Genomic DNA, 8,865 nt, shown 5'->3' on the forward strand with positions numbered 1-8,865 from the left:
GTCTGTTTCTTCTTTTTTTTCCTTCTACATCCAATCCTTCCAGGCTAGGTTTTTTGCAATTTGAAATTTCTTGTCACAGAATTAGTGTGGTTACCACATCGACTACAGTGAACATACATGCTTCCCACGTGCCCTCCAGAGATGTGAAGGCTTTTGGGGTCCCTGCTGTACCTTTGGCTCTGGTAGGATCAAGCACCTTGGCCACATAGTGACTTTAGGACATGAGAGCGGATTCCTCAAAGTGCTCCTCTGGCATTGATTAAAAGGTGAGGGAGAAGGGAGGAAGGGAGGGAGGGGAGAGAGCCACAGAGGAAAAGAAAATGTTAGTGCTGCTTTGTGCTGTGAGGCTTCCGTGTCACTGAGGGGAGAAGACCAGGATTCCAGAGAGAAGTGATTGAGGAGGAGACGTGGGGGAAGGTGAGTTCAGAACTGAGCCTGAGAAAACCTCACACCACCCATTATAGTGCTGTTGAGTAGTTAGGAAGGAAATGACTGAGAGGTTAGGGAGGGGAAGTTATTTTATATCGGGGAGAAGCCTAGGCTTAAGAGGACTTCTTTGAGGCATCACTCACTGTGCAATATGTTGGCGTATTCCCTCAAGTGGGGTTTATAAAACAAATTACTTCGAGTGAATCTAGTTTTCCCATTGATTTCATTATTAAAATTATTTTACAATGTGATTTTATGGTATACTTAAATATGTATTTATACCACATATGTATATTTACACTGTAATGTAAACATTTATAAATGATTCTAAATTACAGAAATTATTTTTATGAGTTATATAAATCATTCTAATGAACAAAGTAAGAACTTTTGATGAGGGAAGGGATCAAGTTGATGGCTGGGCATTTTAAACAATTGGGTGGAATTTTACTTTGCACATTTCCCTAATCTTTGTTCCTACAGTCTGATCCCTTACTGAGAGGATCCATCTTTCCTATCTATAATTGATTGAGGTTATTTATTTTATACTTAGAAGCCCCCTCTTCCCATATTCACATTGAGCATTTACAGTGCTCAAATGTACTCTGCTAATCTTTTGTCTAATTCGAGTATAGAATATATATTTTTTTATTAATTTGGATTCCACAAGCTTGGAACTTGTGAATTTTTAGATAGGGTCATTTTAAAAGAAATAAAATTCACTTAAAAATTCATTGAAATAGGGCTGTGAAATGTTTGTCTACTTAAGAGAACAAAATGGCTTTAAGAACTTTGGAAACACCATTAAAAAAAATTGCAACTTAAGGCAATATCACTACACGTCAGGCTGAATATTTGCTGTGCTCATCAAAAGTACTTCCTATAAGTGTCGAGAAACTACCTACCTCACCTTTAGTCTAGGTTGAATTACCTAGACTCTTTGAAGGTGAGAAAAGCATATTAAAGTGATTTTTTTTCCTGCCATGGATTCAGTGTGGCTTTTTTCCATTGTGTCTGAGTTAGATCTGACTGTATGACAATATTCAGTAGTCCTAGTTTACAATACTACACTTTACCAATAGGTGTCACTGTCTAACACATGATCTCTTCAAACAAAAAAATTCTTATGTATGGATTTCGAGGTTCTGTAATCCTGATTAATTCTGTAGTTTATCGGGATGGAAGGGTAGAAACTTTGAGCCTTAAGTTTCTGTAAAGCAAGGACTCCAGAGGCTGGTGGGAGCAGAGGAAGGAAGCGTTTTAGCTATTTCAGGGAGAAGTTACGAGAGGACAGAGTTCTTAAGCTCTCCAGCATTCAGAGATCTGTCAAGGGGCGGATGACCCAAGTCCCTTTTAGTGATTGCTTGTTGAGGCTTGCTTTATTTATTTATTTCTCACTCAGCCACGGACTTCCAGTAATACTGGACGGTCTGTTAATTCAAAGTCTGTTCAGGGTTCTGAAAGGTTTTGTCCTGCTACACACAACTAAGTCAGGATATCCTGACACAAGATTTTTATCTTTGTCAAATACCGGTGGTGAGGTAGACATATGTTATGTGATGATTATGGAGTTGGCCTTGAGCGCTTGACACTTACAGAGAACATTTAGGAATTAGAAAGAGAGCAGGGAATCACTGTTGGATCAAATTCTCTGCCCGAAGACTTGAAGGCCTAAGTAGACTTCCTTCTCCATGATATAAGAAGAAAGTGGCATTTCCACAGTTTCAGTGAAACTTCTGGAAGATTCATTTTTTCTTGAGCTGCTTTTTTGAAAAAAAAAATTATTATGGAAGTTTTGAGCATATACAAAATTAGGGAAAATAGTATGATAAACCTCCATATGCCTCTCGCCCAGGTCCAACTATTATCAGCACGTGGCCAGTCCTGTTTCATCTACACTGACTCTCCTATGCCTTACTACTACCTATTGGATAATTTTGAAGTAAATACTAGATATAATATTACCTCATCCCTAAATATTTCAGTATATATCTCTGAGAGACAAGACACTATTTTTTAAATCATTGTTAGAGCCAAAAAACACAACCCCCTTAACACTATTTCTTCTTAAAAAACAAAACAAGACAAAACAAAACCCTAAAGAACATTTATTTGTTTTTCACTAAGATTTTATCTTGAAGATGCAACTAAACTGTCACCACTCCCACCCCAACTTGAAGAAGGGTTAGTGCAGTGGAATATTATAAAGCGGATATGGAGAGCTTGAAGGATTGGGACCAACATTAACTGACAAAAATCAACTTCCATCTAAATTATAAAAATGCTTACATTAAACAAAAGGGGGGAAAAGGGGACCATGGGGGTTTCAGATTGAGCAAGATCCTCACATTTCATCTAATACATGTAATCCTGGCTGGAGTGTACCACAATGGAAACGGGATTACTATAACATAAAACTTCCACCGCGGCGCACTGTCCACAGGGGTTTTCAAGCCCACCCCCATCACCCAGTGCTTCCAACTCAGCTATTTCCGGGCCTGTTGGGTCTGCCCACAGGGGAGCATGTAGATCTTTTCTTTCATCCAGTCTTTGTTTTAAGACAAAGGGGAATGTCTGGGGGTACGCCTGGGGATCAGCTCCATAAACAAGGCCGCTGAGGTTTGCCAAGTTATGGATAAAATCAACCAACTGACTGATACCATATGTGATAGAGAGTCTCTTCAGATGATCTTCATAATTTTACAAATGCTCAATGCCTTCATTCACAGAGTCATGGTCAGCCTAAGTTCTGCCTTCTGGCCTCTTGGTAGGCTGTACCAGCAAAATGGTGTAAGATGTGGCCCCAAACTCTCTTGTTGTTGATCCTTCCTATGGCACCAGTGCAATACTATTTCTTTGATATCATTAAATATGCTTTCAGTATTCACTAAGTTTACCTTATTGTTCCATAACATTTAAAAAATTGATTTATTAAAGTCCACGCCTGCATCTCACTTGGTGTTTCCTAAAATTCTTTAACTCTGCAACCTTTCTCCTCCCTCCATTTCTTTTTTTTTTTTTTAAGATTTTATTTATTTATTTGAAGAGAGAGACACAGCGAGAGAGGGAACACAAGCAGGGGGAGTGGCAGAGGGAGAAGCAGGCTTCCCGCCGAGCAGGGAGCCCGATGCGGGGCTCGATCCCAGTACCTGGGGATCACGACCTGAGCCGAAGGCAGACGCCTAACGACTGAGCCACCCAGGCGCCCCCCTCCATTTCTTTTTTAATGCATTTATTTGTTGAAGAAACTGGATTTTGTGCCCCATAGCATATCTTACACTCTGGGATTGGCTGATTGCATCCCTGTGGTGTCATTTGGCATGTTCATCTGTTATATCTAGATGCTTGATCATATTCAAGTTCAATTTTTTTGTAGAACATTTCATAAGTGATGCTGTAGACTCAGAGGCATGTGATGCTCGACATACTGTCTTTTCATTGTCTTGTATTTTATCTTATTTTATTGTTTGGAATGTTAAGATTGATCAGAAGTTTCAGATCTTGTCAGCCTGATCCATGCATCTTTCCTCAGATGGCTTTAGCAACTCTGGATGACCATTGTCTAGAGCTATTATTTCATTAGGGGCTACAAAGCTACAAAATAGAGATACTCGAATTCAATCATTCCTTCTGTAATTACTAAGTGGAATTCTTCTATAAAGAATAATTTTTTTTGTCAATTATTTGATTACACTGGAATATAGTTAATACAGGAAAGGTAGGATAATTTTCACCCCTTTGTCAAATTTTATAATGAGAAGCTGGTGCCCTAATGAACCTTCAAATGGAACCAATGATGTTTTTATTTTTTCTCTTCTTTTTTTTTTTTTAAAAGATTTTATTTATTTATTCATGAGAGACAGAGAGAGAGAGAGAGACAGAGGGAGAAGCAGGCTCCCAAGGAACAGGGAGCCTGATGTGGGACTCGATCCCAGGACTCTGGGATCATGACCTGAGCCGAAGGCAGACGCTTAACCATCTGAGCCACCCAGGCGCCCCCAATGATGTTTTTAAAAAATATATCGCTATGACCTCATAGATTTTTTTTTTTTACTTGGTGTGACATGTATGTTTGTGTTTTTTTTTTATTATTTGAATATAGTTGACACACAATCTTCTGTTAGTTTTAGTGTACAAGACAAGAAATAACAAGTATTGGGGAGGATGTGGAGAAAAAGGGACCCTGGTACACCGTTGGAGGGAATGTAAATTGTTATAGCCACTGTGGAAAACAGTATGACCTCAGAGTTTTTTTAAAGATGTATTTGATGTGTTTTTATCAAATTTTATCAAACTAGTAGAGTTACACTTTTTAATGCACAAACTATATCATCGTTGCCAGTGGGAAACCCTTTAACTTGGCTCCTATTTATTATCTCTTCACATGACCCCCGTGAATGTGGATAGCCTCTTTGCTTTCTGGTATGACAGGATGTTCTAGGCTTATATAAGCTTATTGCACCAGACCCGAAATCAGTCATCTCTCCAAGCATTTCAGGATTTTTTTTTTTTTTTTTTTTTTTTGGTGGAAATGGTATTTAGAAACCACAATCTGGACACTAGGGGCACTCCTTGTCCCTGAGTTAGTTATTGCTTCTAGACCTTTTGTGTGAACAGAGTCAGGTAATAATTTTTTTTAAGTAAATTATATCATGAGTATATTTTGACTTTTGATTCAAATGCAAGTCTACAAACATCATTGACCTGTATTTCCCTTAACCATATTTCAGGATTTTATAAGATTCAGCTTAGGGAAAATTGAGTTTATGATATTTAGTTTGAATTTAATGAGATATATTTATGTGATTTTTCAGTCACTTTTGTGCAGTTAAGCCATTGCTTGCCATCAGTGTATGAACTACTTCTCTGGTTCCTGGAAGGAGAAACAGGGATACTAGAGTAAAAACTAGGTGTGCAATGTGTGGAACCGGAAGCTGATCTCTGGAAAATTCTTTCAGTCATCAGACGTGTTTAATTGTTAGTGGAGAATTCTGTTCTCATCAATACTTCCTTAAAATGGAAGTGCTCTGCCATTGGGGAACATATTTGATAATGTATACAAATGATAGTATAAGCAAATTAAAAAGCAGCATACATTTAAAAATTTATGGTAATCATACAAAATAGAACTTATCAAAATTCCTGTGTTTGTAGGGCACAAACTTACGACAGAACTATAAACAATAAGAACATTTTTGTAACATTGCATAGTTTATGCATTCCAGTTATCAATAATAAAAAATTTTGACCCTAGAGAATATTAAATTATCTTTCTATTCTCATTACAAAAAATTGATATTAGGAAGTGTTCTCATATAAAGAGATTGATGAAAAAATTACAACTAATACTATAAAGAAGGTAAATATTATAAAAGTATCTTAAGTAGTTAATTAATAAGGATTTGCTTTTTTTTTCAGATTCAGATAGTTGAGTATTTGTCAGCTATTTAAACTTTGTTTTTTTGTGATTTCTCTTCTTGATATAAACAAATATGCACTTCCATACCTAATTTTATATTTTTTATTATATATTGTTTTTTTTTTAAGTAAGCCCCTCAAATTATAGAGACCTCAGACCCCACAAAATCTGGAGCTGCCAGGTGCTGGTTATTCTTTCCTTCCTTATCCTCCCCTCCTCTTAAAATTAAAAAAAAAAAAAAATTCAAATATAATTAGCATATAGTGTTATATCAGTTTCAAGTGTATAATATAATGATTCAACACTTCTATACATTACTCAGTGCTCATCATAAGAAGTGTGCTCTTAATCCCCTTCACTTATTTCATCTACCCACCCACCCCCAGGCAACCACCACTTTGTTCTCTATATTAAGAGTCTGTTTTTTTTTTTCATTTGTCTCTTTTTTTGTTGTTTTTCATTGTTTTGTTTCTTAAATTCTACCTATAAGTGAAATCATATGGTATTTGTCTTTCTGTGACTATTTCACTTAGTGTTATACCCTCTGTTGTTGCAAATGGCAAGATTTCATTCTTTTTATGGCTGAGTAATATTCCATTATATATATACCCCTCTTCTTTACCCATTCATTTATGGATAGACACTTGGGTTGCTTTCATATCTTGGCTATTGTAAATACTGGTGCAATAAACATAAGGGTGCATATATCTTTTTGAATTAGCATTTTGATTTTCTCTGGGTTGTTCTTTATTTAGCCTCTCCTAATTTTAGCACTTCTCTGTCTGTTCTGTGCCCTGGGACCCGTAGATTACCTTAGCTGGGCTTATGTGCTGTGCTTTTTGACTTCTAGATCGGTTTAAGCAGAGAGGTAGCAGCTAGAGTTGAAAAGGAAAGAAAAAAGTTGGGATATCTATTTCTTTCACTTTTTTCTTGTCTCTCACCATTGTTGGAACAGTGAATGTGCCTCTCTAAGGCATTGAGACTACTTGGTGGAAAGCTTTTGCTCTGTGGTTTCAACTCTTTTGGGGCTGTGGTAACACCATTTTCTTCCTTTTCCCCTTTAGGCCTTGAGTGTAATGACTTTCTCCACTATGCTTCATCATCCTTGTTGATTTCCTTAATCCTGTTCAAGATTTATTAAAAAAAAATTTTTTTTTTTAAATTTTATTTATCAGAGAGAGAAAGAGAGTGAGCATAAGTAGGGGGAGGGACAGTGGGAGAGGGAGAAAGAGAATCCCAAGCAGACCCCACACAGGGCACAGAAACCGACCCGGGGCTTGATCCTACAACCCTGAGATCATGACCCGAGCTGAAATCAAGAGTTGGACGCCCAACCAACTAAGCCACCCAGGTGCCACCCTGTTCAAGATTTAAGTAATAGTTCTCTTGTTAAGTTCTTTCAGTTAAACTTTTTTGAGTGTGCCATTTGTTTTTTGCTGGTGCTGAGATATTGAAGTTAAACCTGAGTTGGGAAGGCCAGGATGGGGAATTAGTCAAAACTTAATGGCTCCTTTTGATACACATGATAGTTCAGCTTGTACGTCCTTTTTTGTCTGAAAGCTCTTCTGTATCTGGACCCTGCTTAGGGCATGGGACCCTTTGCCAATGCAGGGGTCTCCTGTGCTTAGGTTTTAGGTTTCACTGGGATACCACATATCCACTTTCTCTAAGGGCATGCTTTCTCCCTGGGGGATGTTAACACCCCATAGCTTATGAATGTTTGATTCCCTAAGACATCTGTATTCTACCCTCTCTAGTGTTTAGAATTTTTCCCCTTCTGCTGCTTGCTGCTCACATGGGTAAATCCCTCTCTTCCTTCTTCCTCTAGTACCTTTAGTATAACATCTGCAGCTGGTTTAGGCATTTATTTTATATAAGGAGAGCATATTATTTCAAGTAACTTATGTTTTACATCTTACAAAAACCCCCGGGGCAAGACACTGAGGATCAGAATGAAATGGGTAAAAGGAAAAATATAAGGAGAATCATACAAATTAAAGTTCTGTTATCATGCCCCCAGACCACCTAGATTTGTCACAGGATGTTTATTAGTGTGGTACGGAGTGTTTCCTGAAGCCTATGTGTGGCAGATCTTGGCTTGCTTACTTTCAGATTCATACTCTATCTTTCTCTGCTCTGTTCTATATGACAAGAAACTATGTTTCTCGGGCCTCTAATATCCCTGTAGGCTTGGCCAATGGGGTACACTGGTATAAGGGAGACGTAAAGAAGGGGAGAAGACTTCTCTCTTCTTTGCTCTTCTTGGCATCTCTGGCAGCATCTCTGAGCCTCCTGGGTGGGTCCAGATCAGCCAGAAAATGTCTCTCTTTATGACTCCACTGGTAAGGCCCACTATGGTTCCACCTTATACCCAGTGACCTCAGCTTCTGGATTTGGGAACACAGTGTCCTGTCTGTGTTTCTCCAGCCCGAGGGCAGCAGCATCTTGTTCCTGTTGCCAATCTCTGCGATGTCTCATCATCTTCTGTTCAGCTCCTTAGTTTTTTCACCACTGGCTTAATCAGTTCCTTAGATTAAATTCTATCTGTTTGAAATACCTCAAGTGGTTTCTGCTTTCTGACTAAAATCCAAATGACATGTTGTGTTTCTGCCCAATGGGAGAATTTGTTTTTAATGAAAACCCCATCTTTGTCATATTGTTTGTATGTAAAAAAGAGCAATCTCACAATCTAATTTAAGTAAAAGGAGATTTATTGCAAGTATTCACTGCTCATGAAATCCAAGATTTATTTCAAGTACACAGAAAATGAAATCTGTTCTACTCTCTACTCTGGGCAGGCTTAACCCTCAGATGATAGTACAGATAAATAGATCAAACTAAGGCACAGTTGACTATTTTACTGCAATCTCAGCTCAATTTATACAAGGCTCCAGGAGAAAACCCTTCCCTCTCTTCAGTCCCTGGTTGATTTCAAGCAGTGTTCTTGACAAGGGGGAAAAAACATGGTTATGTAACTACATTATTTGTTATCCACTTAGACTTCAACAGAGACTATG

The 8,865-nt window shown here is 37.9% G+C and overlaps 1 pseudogene; it reads right to left on the minus strand.

Moving 5' to 3' along the window:
* Window positions 1-2,915: 2,915 nt before the first annotated feature.
* On the minus strand, window positions 2,916-8,329 carry LOC118019838 (annotated as a pseudogene).
* Window positions 8,330-8,865: the final 536 nt, after the last annotated feature.

The sequence above is a fragment of the Mirounga leonina genome, unplaced genomic scaffold (genome assembly GCF_011800145.1).
Source record: "Mirounga leonina isolate KUSES-001 unplaced genomic scaffold, KU_Mleo_1.0 Mir_109, whole genome shotgun sequence".
Lineage (NCBI taxonomy): Eukaryota > Metazoa > Chordata > Mammalia > Carnivora > Phocidae > Mirounga > Mirounga leonina.